At 43.9% G+C, this 13,136-nt stretch overlaps 1 non-coding gene and 1 pseudogene across 1 annotated transcript; both read right to left on the reverse strand.

Annotated features, from left to right (window-relative positions):
- Positions 1-11,712: 11,712 nt before the first annotated feature.
- On the reverse strand, positions 11,713-12,830 carry LOC128126711 (ribosomal protein S4, mitochondrial-like; annotated as a pseudogene).
- Positions 12,831-13,063: 233 nt separating this feature from the next.
- On the reverse strand, positions 13,064-13,136 carry TRNAK-UUU (transfer RNA lysine (anticodon UUU)). Its single transcript has one exon. It is a non-coding gene; the product is annotated as a tRNA-Lys (tRNA).

Here is a 13,136-nt window from a genome sequence, read left to right on the forward strand (position 1 = left end):
AAAAGCGCTGTTTGATGAGCCTGTGTAGTATTAGGTAGTTGGTCAGGTAAAGGCTGACCAAGCCAATGATGCTTAGCTGGTCTTTTCGAACGAAGATCTTCTAGAACTCATATTGGACCGGGAATCAAAAAGGGACAAAAGTAAAGTATAAGCGCATATGGCACGAAAAGGAAATCCAATTTCGGTAAGACTTGGTCTGAATCGTAGTTCAGATTCAAATCGGTTAAGCGGGGGCGGCTGCGGAAGAATTAAATTATTGTTCCAGTTAAGCGCCAGACGGGCGTGCATTCCATTTTTAGTTCCCATAAGTCTTCTTATTTTTTTATCTTCTTTGCCTCCAAATGGGGGCGCACTCATTCTTTTTTTATTTTGTCTCTAGGGTGGCCGGCTTCCTCGGAGTGAAGGCCGTTTCAGTACTGTTTTTAAAAATGGGCTGCCCCGCAGCTCTGGCCTTCGTGATTGGCTGTGCTTGCCGAGCACTCGTCACTCCGGAGGCAAACGCCTCCCTCGGGCATTGGGTGCTTCCCGGGCCTTCTCACCAGCCTCACGTGGCAGAAGAGGTTCCCCACCAAGAGGGCCTGCGGGACCATCCTGTAGCAACCCGAAGCGCTCCGCCAGTGGATCTGGAGGTTAAGCAGCCGCTTATGGGCGACCAACAGCGGCACGAAGAGCTGGCAAATCGACTCAATCACCACTTCCTTAGCAAAAGTGAACAAATAGGTAGCTTAGCCTATGACGATTTGTTGGATAAACAGATCCTCATAGAGGAAAAGCTCGAAATACCGCTACTTAACGAGGGTTTTAGTAGAGACCGGATTTTAGCGAATCGCTATGAAATTAGAGAACTTATATTTTATAAAGAGGGAGTTCCACTCAAGGAAGAAACGCTGGGGATGCACTTAGCCCAGATCCAAAGCGATCCTTTCTCAAACATCCCATATCGTAAAATCCAGCGATCTATAAGGAATTTGGATCTGTTTTTTTCTAAGTAGAGGAATTATACGGTTGAAAGGGATGGTGAGTGCCCTGGGATTCACAGACAGATGTGGAGTCGTAACAAGGTAGCCGTATCAAGGGCGCGGCTGGATTGAATCCTTTCATTTCAGGGGGGGGGGGGGGGAGCTCATGCTTGTTGGGTATTACCTTTCCTGGAGCCTCTTCTCACTCACACATCATATGATTGTGTGGTGGGCGGCATTGCGGGCCGACCCGAATCGGCATGGACCCATTAAAACTAGGCTATTCTCGGATATGCTGTTGTCATTGGGGATAGTACAGTTGCGAGAGAGTACGCACTGACCCTGCGCTGCTTACAAGTAAAGGTTTCCGAAAGGAAATCCCTACTTTCAGCACGCGGGGATCTTAATAGGATTGACAAGGGAAGCGTTATGGCTAAGGTTTCAGAATCCTCGCCATCTTTATTTATGCTTTACGCGCAGCATAAGTAGAGGTCACAAGATCATCTAAAGTCCAGATAAACCAAACCAGGAAACGCAGGCAATGGGGGAAATAACGACCTCTGGGGCCACGGAGTCGAGTGAGGCCAGATCTGAGAAAGCCGGAAAGCGCAGCAACCAGAGAACCATAAGTTGGAGTGCTGCAACTCACAGAAAGAGACGTGGGAAGGGGCTTTCGGCCCGTGGACCCAGGCACCGACGCGTAGGCGGAATCCGACTAGGGTGGAGACGACGAAAAGAGGGAAGGCTTAAATAAATAATCTGGTCTGGTATAGTAAGCCATTCTGACTTCCTTAAATAAAGAATAGTCAACATCGCGGAAGTAATGAACAGCGTGAAACCGCCCCCAGCACAAAGAGTGAGATCTTGCCTATGCAGTAGGATTCAAAGGAAAGTTATCCGAACAGTGAGACCCGGGAAGACTACTACTTCTGTATTAAAAAAAAGAGGCGTTTGAAGCATATTTTCAAGCAGGGATTGATAGGTAGAAGGCTCAAAGCGGGACAGAAGGGCTTACAGGGCCCTGGGCTAAAAAAAGTCAACAAATTCTTTAAGCCAATCCCTTGCTGCTAACTAATGGCAGCCCCTTTATCGCTCCTTCCTAGGAACTCAGTAACGCGGCCAGTAAGTCAGCAGGTATTGAGGCAGGCAGATCTTTTTTTAACTCGGTAAGGCAAGGAAGCCAGGTTTCGGAGCTCGGCTGACGAAGACTTCCAATGCATATAGGTGACTAACCACCTGTTCTCTCGGAAAGTAGAATCGCAGATTGAGCCTGCTCCAGCCCCAGCTTCTATTCAACTGCGTCTCTGATGGCGCGGTTGTGTTGCTGCTGCGTAGTAGAAGGGTTGGGTTCTCTGGGGTTCAACAATGCGTCGGGCTGCTCGAAGGACTCCACGAAGAAAAAGCTGCGTAAATGATTAGCCCGATGAAATTGCTCTGTGAAAAAGGGGCCAGGGTTCCATGGGGTTCAACAATGCTATAGAAAGAAGGGAGAAGAGCAGGGTAAAGGTTCAGGGCGGTTACGATATTTGTGGCGGGAATGTGTGAGGGTCTGCAAGACAACGGGCACAAGGAGGCGACTGCCAATACTTCCGACTCTTATTCATAGAGATGACGAGTCTTATTTTCCTACTACTATAGGGAGGATATTTGGTTGCGCGAGACGATTCATTGCGCGAAGGGATTCTATCCTTCTTTTTTTCCGCGAAGACTTCGTTCCGGAGGACGGGCTATATTCCCTTTAATATTAGTCTAGCCCAGTCTAGGCCAACCATATGGTGATGCGGTAGACCTCCCAGAGATAGATACTTGATCTTAGAGGATTCACACGTTCAATGGTGGAAAATTAAGGAACCGACTAAGAGTGACTAAACGGAAAAACCCTATTCATTCCATAGCCTCATCCGGTCGAGGCATTAAACAATCCATCCCAATCCTCTTTCCTTTGGTCTACTCTAATGATGTGCCCGTTTGTTGGTGGAATATCTCTTTATACCGACGATTTATATGGGGATTGCCAACGATAAGGAGATCTACCCTATGATGAGCTCAAAAGTGAATGAAGACAAGCGCTAGCACTGGTACTACTGGCATGGGCCTCTACCCCTGTGTAGTCTCTGCCCGCCAATAAACCATTTGAATACCAGGAAAGATTAGATGCGCGGAATCGCAATTGGTTAAGGATCATTGAATTACCGCTCCGTAGGCTATTACTATTAGGATAACTGAATACTTGTATGCCTCTATCAATGTAGTAACCATCTTTCTATAATCTGAATGTGAAAGCGGAGTAGCTCGCCGAATCCGAAGTGTCTATCTCTGCCGCCAGACTGAACTATCTGATGGGAAGCCTAACGACTGGTTACGGTAGCATAGCTAGGGCTATGAAAAGCAAGGCAGTCCCTAGACTGTGAGAAAGCCCTAACACCTAACCTTTTCCTTGAAGACCCTGTATTTTCGGACCAAGCAATCAAGCAACTTGTCTTGATTCTCCTAGTATCAAGTAGTAAGGGATCAAAACAAGGGAGGAAGAAGTAAAATGCTAGTCTCTTTGATAGGAGTAAGCTCGGAATTGAGGCCAAAAACCCTTTTTATAAAAACTATTTAGATTAGGAAAGGAAATAGTTTCTCCCAACGATCTTAGAAGCGCTCTCCTTTGTTAGCGAGAATGCCCTATGCAGATGAGGAATTGCACAATGTGCTATCGAATCCGCTGTTACTGCCCGAGAAGGAACTGTTTGAAGGACAACTAATGCAAGCTGCTCGGGAGGTTTGGATTCATAGATGGGAAGAATCTACTATTCTCTTATCTTTGCGGGCCCGGAGGGAGCTGCTAAAGGAACTGCCATAGTTTATTTACGAGTAAAGGATCTAATAGTAGCAGGAATATGTCCAGAATCTGATGCTAGTTTATAAGTCCCTACTTTGGCTGCCCCTTTCTGAATCTAAGAAGAGGTTGGTTGCATGTCTTAAGCCTGATTATGGATTAGATTAGGTTATGACTCTATAAGGGCTTACGACGAATAGGCTCTTAGATGGGGCATTACCGGAAAACTAACTATCAATTGAATAAGAATAAGGATGTTTAATTTGGTGATCGTGATAGGGATGAAGATCTCGATTATTCAGATTATGATCTCGATCTAGTCGACTCTGTTTATTCAGTAGATCTGGCTGGTTGAACGCTTTCTAGCAGCACCAAAAGCTTGGGTAGTGGGATGGGGGTGAAACCTGTTCTGGCTCTTGGTTTATGAAATCCCGATTTGAAGACTAGGGCCCTTCTTCTCTTCTTCTTGTGAGCTAGTAGCAGTTTTATCAGTTTAGATAGTTAGGGAGTCTTACATTGAAATGAAAGTTTAAAAAGGCAAGCTGGGGAAGACAAGTTAGCGCTCTCCTCTTCTGGCTAGTTAGTTTGAAAGCAGCAGTCCTTTACTTAGGCAAGCTAGCCAGTTAAGTTATATGAGTAATTGAGTAATAAAGGAAGAATTACACTCGAACAAATGTGAGAGGTTACGTAATAGGGTAGGCAAGAATTGTCATTTGAGTGCTTTACGAAGGGTCTTTTTAATTCCTTCAACAACTCAAGCAAGGCTCATAGAGTCTTGTTGAACAGCTGAATAGCCTTCTCCTATCTTAATTGAATAGTTTCCCCTTCGTAATATCTTTACTCAAAAGAAAAGAGCTCCCACCGTCGATTGTAGATTGAAGTGAGTACCCCCTCTTGTCGACTCTGAACGAATGCTAGCATGGTGCGGGGCAGTTGGATTCTATTCCCTCTCAGAGGCCATAAAATTAGAGTCCTCGGGGAAGCCTTCTCTATTCACTTCTTACCCGAAAAGAGGGAATCGAGGCACTATAGCTCCGCTCAAACGTCCCTTTATTCGGGGTTCACATGTGCTTTTCGATACTGTACGGGTGACTTAACACCAACCAAGTTCAAGTTTTTCAACCCTTAGCACTAATATGTACTAAGGCTAAGGAGAAAGAAAGTGATTTGTTGCATCTTTTCTTATCTTGAAAAAGTCTTAAAAAGAAGAGATTTCTCTGTTATGTTAAATAAACGAGTTTGCTTCTTTATTCTTAGTTTACTCTTAGTAGATTCATTGAATAACTTCTAGTCTTTTTCTATTCTATTTTTATATAAAAGAGTTCCAAGTACCATAACATTGCTAGTTCAGACTAAGATTATAAAACCTTCAATATAGTTGAATCGTTAGATGAATGTTCCCGGTATTGACAATCTTTCATAGAAAGAGCTGTCATCTCTATCTTCCATCATCCATTCCCTGTAGTTAGTCCTAGGATCCAAGGCACTAATGCTAAGGCTCAGATTCATACCCAGAAGAGACTAGACTGCTACTAAGCGGTTAAGGTAGAAGATCTCAAATCATTAGCTTCGGTGAACAAGATCAAATAGCTCCTCTTTCAGGTTATAAACTAGAACTTGCACGAGGTATCAAATGTATCAACACTTAATTTCACCAACAAATATGTATAGTTGTAGATTCCGCGAATCTTTTATGTTCTACCCAATAGGCCCCGCTTGCCCAAGCCCAAAGGCCAGTTTGAAGAAGGTCCGTGAAAAGTAAACGAAACTGCCGTGTTCTAAGGGCCGGGACAGTCTAGGCAATTAACCCCAGAGAACCAAGGAATGGAAGCAGAAGAAGCATTATAAGCTGACGGCTTTACTCATCCTTGGTTGCTGCCTCGTCGCCGAAGCGAGTAGAGAGAACATAAGAGTATATCACACTCACTTCATCTAAATCATTTTTTTAACAAAAAAATCTAAAATAAAGAAAGATTCCCTGATGTCTATCTGTCCCGCCATAGGTTTTTCTAAGGCTCAAAGTCCAGAGTTCTTTGACGCTCATGGACGGTTTGTGAAGGGTCTGGGAGGTTACCAATATCGAGCCCCTTCCTGCCCGAGGCTGTTCCATACCCCGGAAAAATGAGTGGTACAGATTCCTTCCAATAGGAGAGGTTCTTAGTTCTCAACCACCACCGGTAGTAAATTCCTAGAGATAGAACCAGATCGTACAACTTTCACATTCAAGCAAAAGGAATGAGATTAACATCCCTACTTCTTTGGTTTAAAGTCTCTACTCGGGAAGTCAGGCGAAGGAAAAAGACCCTTTGGCTTGAGGTGGTGAGTAGAAAGGGGTCGATTATCTATCTATGACGCATCAAATCGACTGAGATCAAGAAATCCTGAGTAACGAGATCTATTCTTCACACGAATCAACGAACGACTCGTCAGATTCGAACTGACATAGGTTTTTAACCTATCTTCTACCAAAAAGGAGCCGCTCTGGTGACGCGGTTCGGGCGGGGGGGGGGGGGGGGGGTGACATCCGCGGGTTCCATGTCAAGAGAGAAGGACGGGACGGGAGAGGCATTTTCGGGGACTAGCAGCTGTTCTAGATGTGGACACCTTTTAGGATTGTTTACATGTTTTGCGTGAGTGTCACTTTGCTAAATTGATCTGGAACATCTTTATTCCCACTGAGCATCAAAGTGCCTTCTACTCCTTGGCATTCACGGATTGGTTATGCAGCAATGCTTCTTGTAAAGATCTTAAGTTTGGTTTTGATTGCTACTCGCTACAGGTGCATGAGTAGCTTTGCTGGCTCTTATAGCGGCCTCTTTCAGTGGTTCTTGCTTGCTCTTTAAAGCTGATCTGGTGCTGTCCCGTTCCTTCACTTTTTGTTCTGATTCCGATGAAGGATACTATATTCCGCCTACACAACTACCTTGCTTGGTGGTTCAAAATGGAAGTCTAGGTATCTGCTTTAGTGGTCTGCTCGTACCGTTCCAAAAAGAGCTACGCTGACAGGCGTATTTTAAAATGTGTTTCCGGGCTCACATATCTAAATTTCAGCGAGATAGGGTGCGGATAGGTGGAATGGAAATTCCACTCCAATCCCTTTAATGGATCCCCGAAGGAGACGGGTGCAAATGGAATTTCAGTCAAAGGCGCTATGACCACTGAGCATGCCAACAAGGCAAACTCATAAAATTGTCTCCTGTCCCAGGTCACTGAAAGGGAGATACTCGCAGCCGAGCTCTCGTCCCACTCCCGCTGCCAACTTCGTGATAGAACGACCATGCGAAGGGATACGGATAGGCTGCCCTCCCACACTTAAGGCATTGTGTTACACCTTAAATGTCTGGATTTAGCGTTATTGTCAAGCATCTCATTCACTACTAAAAGAAAGGTATGGATATTCTGCTCGAAAGCTTGACGAAGAAGCGTAAGCAAAAAGCATATTTTAGGAAAGAGGTCCAGGTAGCTCAGCTGGTTATAGCTAATGAATGAAAAAACGTGTGTGCCGATTTAGATTTCCCTTCTTAAGCCCCACCTCGGTAGCTCAGCGGTAGAGCGACCTCTTGTATAGTTCAACAGGTAGTCGGACGTGGGTTCAAATCCCGCTCGAGGGAAAAAACAGAGAGAGCAGTGAAGGGGCCTTTCCTCGCTTCTGTCTTTTTTTTTTATAGATCAGTTCAGTCTGTAAACAAGCAGGTGATTTTTAGCCGGGAAACTGTAAACTTTCGAAAGCAAGCTCACCCACTCTCCCCCAGTGGTTAAACTCTAGGATTTGATTTGAATTCCATATTATAGAAAAGTAGACATCTGCGGCCTAAAACTACACGAGTGGATAGATTTACGGCTACTACTTCCCGATCTTTGTGAACGTTCACTTCAATAGGATATCTCATTTTACTAGCTCGACTATAGAGAGAGGAACTAATGGTAACGAGCCAGACCAGATGATCTTCAAAGACATCCTTCACCGATCGATTAGATGAGAGAGGTCATTCAGTGGAAGACCTGAGGTAGACGAACGGTTCACTGTCAGTGGTTCCATACGTCAATCCCATCCTGAAGGAGCTAATGAAAGCCCGAATTCAATATGAAAGTGGGCTCTTTCTCTTCGATTCAAGCAAGTCGACCATTGAATCTATTAAACTGGGCCGCTTCTTCCCCCTCCGCAGGAAGACTTCCTTCTTTCCCTTGCCTGGCTGGTTATCTCAAACCGGCATTCGAAACCACAAAGCCTAGCCGCACCGCCATTGTGCTATTAGCCCTACGCCTAGAAAGCCTCAGTTACAGACTGAACTTACCTATAGGAGGAGGTTTGATTCCATTGCCATTTACTGTTCCATGCGATCTTTACACCGACACCCCCATCTATCCAAGCCTAGTAAAAGGAGAATCAGCTGAAAGAAGAAAGAGCCCCCTTCCCGTTGTTGTCTCTAACTAAACCACCACCAGTACACTCTTCCACTACAGATGCTGAAAACCCGATTCCTTCCCAGGCTTTTCTCTTCTCCCTGACTTGCTAGTACTCAACCTAGAGATGAAAGAAGTAAGAGCCCCCTCTTGTCGCAAAATAGTAAATTAGGTTCAGTTGGAAAAACAACTATAAATGACCACTACGAACGAAGGATGCAAGTCCTCTCAACAAACTCCATATCTGCAGAAAAAATGCCACTATTCTCAATTCAATATAGTAAGGCGTTTCTAATCTTCCTCGCAGCAAGACTTCTGAAATCCAGTTGCTAAGAAAAAGATTAGAACAAGAGGGCTCTAGCGATTTCGGAACTAGCTTGACTCATTCCACCCGGGGTGAACGAGAACTAGTTCATCACCAACATGCTTAACTCCTAGGACTTTTGGGATTTAATACTCTTACTCTTTTTGACCAAAAGATGGTGAAGAGAGGAGCTAGATAGAAGTAGTTTTTAATGAGGAGAGGGAAATCTGGCCATTAGTTAAGTCATTTTTTGTTTGGTCATAAGTTGGTTAGAGAAAAGTAATTAGTTCAGTTTTAGGCATACACTAATAGTAGGTTACGATTCAAAAGAAAGAGAGATTCAAGCTAATCGACCGGCTAAGAGGACTATTCAAATTCTAAAGTAGATGTTCATGCTCATATAGCTGCAAAATGGCACTTGACCTATTTCCCTTATAGACAAACATGGAAATTAGAAAGTGTCTATCTTATATAGCTGTCAAATGAGACTTTCACTTTTCCCTTCGTAGAGCAGATCATGAATTGAAAAAGTTCTATCTGGGCAAAATGCTAATTTTTTATAGATTTCCGGGCACCAATCCCGACTTCTCTCATTGCTATAGTATAATAAGAGATAGGCGCCTACCTTAAAGTCACCTATCGACACTCAAGCCTGTTCATCCTGCTTTCTTTCCTTTATGAGACTGGAAGAGATAGAAGGCTCTCCTGTCTTTGCCCATTGATAGATATGCCTGAAGTACCGGAACTCTCTCCCTTAGGGCTCTCTTTCCGTAAGCCGGTGAGGAGTGAGGGATCTACTGAGACTGAGCCATCTTCGCTAGCCGATCTGTCAGTTCTATAGGGTATGAAGCTCTTTCCTATTATTGGGTTCAGGAATTCATGCTCGTAGGTAAAGATACTAAAGAAACAAGAACATAAACAGTCTCTTGAAAGAGGGGAGCATTTGCCCACTATGTGGTACATGAGCTCCTCGTCCAACTTACTGTCTTCCGATTTCATATCAGTTACAAGCTTGTCATTTCAATCACTTGCTACCTTTAAAGGAAAACAGTTCGCCCATTGAATCGATTAATCTAAGTCCCCTTCCTATAGAGTGAACGTGAAAGCCGTTCTATAGTCCTCCATGCTAATGGAATGTCAGTGACACAAGTAGTAAATTTATTCGTTGACAGGAGCGAGCAGAAAGAGAGAGCGTAAAGAGGGTCTTATCATGATGGCCTGCTTTCCTTTCTCCTGTTGCAGTAGACTACAGTCTTACCACTAGAATAGAAAATAGGTCCAAAAGCAGGAAGCACAGTCAGGAAGGTAAGTTAGAACTCTTTTCTGAATTCCTATCTATAAAGTCAGGCTTGTCTATACAATACAACAAAGTGAGGTAAAATCATTAGTTAGGCTAGTAGGAAAAAAATTACTCTGTTTCCGTCTTTTGAAAGAAGTAAGGTGTTCTTCCTTCATCCTCCATCCACACTACGAGGGCCGGCTGGAATATGTTTGGCTGTTCAATAGCCAATTCCATTTCGGTTCATTTTGGTATGCTGGGAAGATGAAGAGATGAACTTTAGAATTCAGTTACAGAGAAATTCAGCAAGAAGCTTTCGGGTTGGAAAGGTGCCCGCCCTCTTAGGTCAAGCTGGTAAGGCCTTGTTTTTAATGAAATCCACTCTTCAAAGCTTGCCTTTATTCCCTCCTTGTCCGGGGTCCCGAAAGGAATGGCTGGTAGGATTGAAGGAATTCGGACGAAATGTCCACGGTCTGGTGTTGGAGGGAGAGACAGAATTCATCTCATCACATGGGAGAAGGCTCTCCGAAGCTTCGATTTGGAGGCTTGGGCTGGAGCTCTAGCTAGTTGGACTAGAAGCTAGTTATTCCGGTCTACTTGTTGGGCAGGTCGGCCCTCCTTCATCCCTTCGTTCCAATCCATCCAGACTACTATGGCAACCCGTAGTAATTGCCCTTGCACTGATACCGGTAAGGGGAGCGTCGGCCAGAAGATAAGGGGAAAAATCGCACAGACTTCTATACAGGGGAAGGACCTTATAATTATAAGAAAGGAAAGATTTCAAAAAGCAGATTAGGTACTTCCAACAGGAGAATAAGAAAGGAAGAAATAAGAGTGGAGAAAAAGGGAAATGGAATTCTTCACAAAGGGAGGGAATGCAAGGGGGACAGCACTAAGAAATCAGAAAAGGGGTCAAAGGAAGGGACACATCTTGATAGGGCAACAACCGGGTATAGGATATGGAAAGAGATCAACATGTTTTCTCGAACGAACAGATTTACACCGTCAATGACAGCGCACCAAGGGAACAACGGACAATCACGGCAAAGGCAAGCACGAATGCTGCTGCCTACGAGACCCATCCAGGGGAATCTTACACTGCGCGCAGAGAACCCCTCTCACTTTAGACACAGAGGGAATGACGATGGGTAGCCAAACCGTGAGGCGAAGAACTCAACCGCTATACACGAGGGAGCAAGTGGAAAGAGTAGAGCAGCACCTTGCCGTAGAGAGGGTCCTAGAAAGGTTAAGAGTTCTGCATCGGTTGGAGTGGAATAGGAATCTAAAACAGAATTCGAGCAATTGGCTTTAACGAACCTATTTCATTAGAATGATCGAAGAACCCGCTTATCTATAGAAAGAGGGAAAGAGAATGATAAATCACTCGACTGTTAAGGAGAGGAGGGGAGAGTTCGACCGCCCTAAGCCAACCAGAACGGCAAAGAAGAGTTATATTCGGCGACCAGTAGGGAGAGGAGAGAATGGGAGGAGAGAACGTCGACCATAAGGGAGACAGCAGTTACTTCGATGTGAGCAGAGTGCCCATTTCCTTACTTAGACTAACCTTCGTTTAGAAAGTCTCTCCCCTCGCTCTGACTCTTCCCATACTAAGACTTTTGTTGATCTACCTTTGACTTACTTCCTATCTCTACCCTTGATCCAAGGTAGCCGAAGGAGGGATTTTTACTAAGCTTTGCTGAAAAAAGTTGCAAACTTAAGTTCCGAAACTTTAGTCTTAACTTCGTTTAGTCAGAAGAACTTAGAACGGCGGTAGCAGGGCGAAAGGCAAGGTCACATCCTGCCGTCATAGCTTGCCTCCCATTACTTCGTACGAGACAGAGAAAAAAAAAGAAATATAAAAAGAAAAATGGAAATAGTGAATCAAGATATACACTATCCTCTATCCGGATAGATAGGCCCCTATGAGCGACTATGCCGATCTTTAGATGTTTTGGCCACGTGCGTTTCCGCTAAGAAGAAGAAGGTTTGGATCTTTAAACCTTAAGAGGATGCTATCGAATGTGCTCTTGGCGCACGTGAGGGATGTGACCTATGTTAGGTCCATAAGATAGCACAGCTTTTAGTGTTCTATGATTCACCTCCGAATAATGAGTAGATACGGAAGAGCTTTTTATTTTTCTCTTCATAGAAGACTAATGGGTGGAGCAAGAGGTCAAATTACTATAGAAAGAAGAGTTGTAAACTATAGGACTTCTTTTTCTAGTAGTAAGATTTAGGGTTTTTTCGTTCCTTCTCTTCGATAAGAATATCGATTTGAAATGATAAAAATGCCTCTTTATTCTCTTGTGCTCAGCGAAAGAACTGCCTAAGCATACTTTTTCGGATCCAAACTTCTTTGTTCTTTCTAAGTCTTCGTCTTGCATAGAAGAACGCAACTGTTGCAAAAACGGGTCTTTCAGTAGTAGGCGGCATCCCCTCTTAATTTTAAGTAAGCGGAACCATTCCGTTTTGGTTCTTCTCCACATTCTTACCGGGCTATCCAGGAATTTTCCTATGATTTTAGAAACTGAAATTTCGATATAAAAGGATCTCCTTATTTCTGAATAGATTAGAGTATCATTTTCTTTAAAAGATATGAAATCACCTTGGGAAACTTGAAAAGAAGTAATGCTGACTATTACATTATTAACAAAAAGCCTTCGATGACTTATCAGCTGCCTTGCTTGAGGAAGAGTTTCACTAAAATGGAGACGAACCGGAATAACGTCCGATCTTGTTTCTGGATTGAGTGGAAAAGGGATATATGAAGTTCGTTCTGTTCCTCTATGCATCTCTGTGATGGGTAAATCTCCATGAAAAAGGGGCAACTTTCGTGTACTTTGTAATTGGATGTAACTATTCAGATTTTTTCGAGAATAAATCATTCTCTTAATACATCTCGTCTTGTCCCTCAATCTTCGAAGAATGCGGCGTTGTATTATTGTAAGTTTCCTGTTCCAAACATTTCCTTCAAGTAGACGATAAGTTTTAAATCTTAATGCGGGCATTCCTCCCTTACATGCATTTGCTTGCAACAGATTCTTACTAAGACCCCATAGACACGGTCTTGGTATCTTCACTGTTACCCCTCTTCTCAAAGCCCTTCGAGAGGAAGATGAATGTCAATGTGCCATTTTCTTCTTTCCCCTACTATTTACTCTTCTCCTTCACTGCACACTTTAGATAGATGTTTCCATCCAATCAAAGACGGCGAAGCGCCTCTAATCTAAAGGCCAAAAAGTGCTCTTTGCGCTACTACGCATCCTTACTCATAGTATAGTGCAAGTTAGGTTTGGGTATAGCAGGACTTGAACCTGCGACCATTAGGTTAAAAGCCCAATGCTCTACCAACTGAGCTATACACCC

This window comes from Lactuca sativa, chromosome 6 (genome assembly GCF_002870075.4).
Source record: "Lactuca sativa cultivar Salinas chromosome 6, Lsat_Salinas_v11, whole genome shotgun sequence".
NCBI classification, from domain to species: domain Eukaryota; kingdom Viridiplantae; phylum Streptophyta; class Magnoliopsida; order Asterales; family Asteraceae; genus Lactuca; species Lactuca sativa.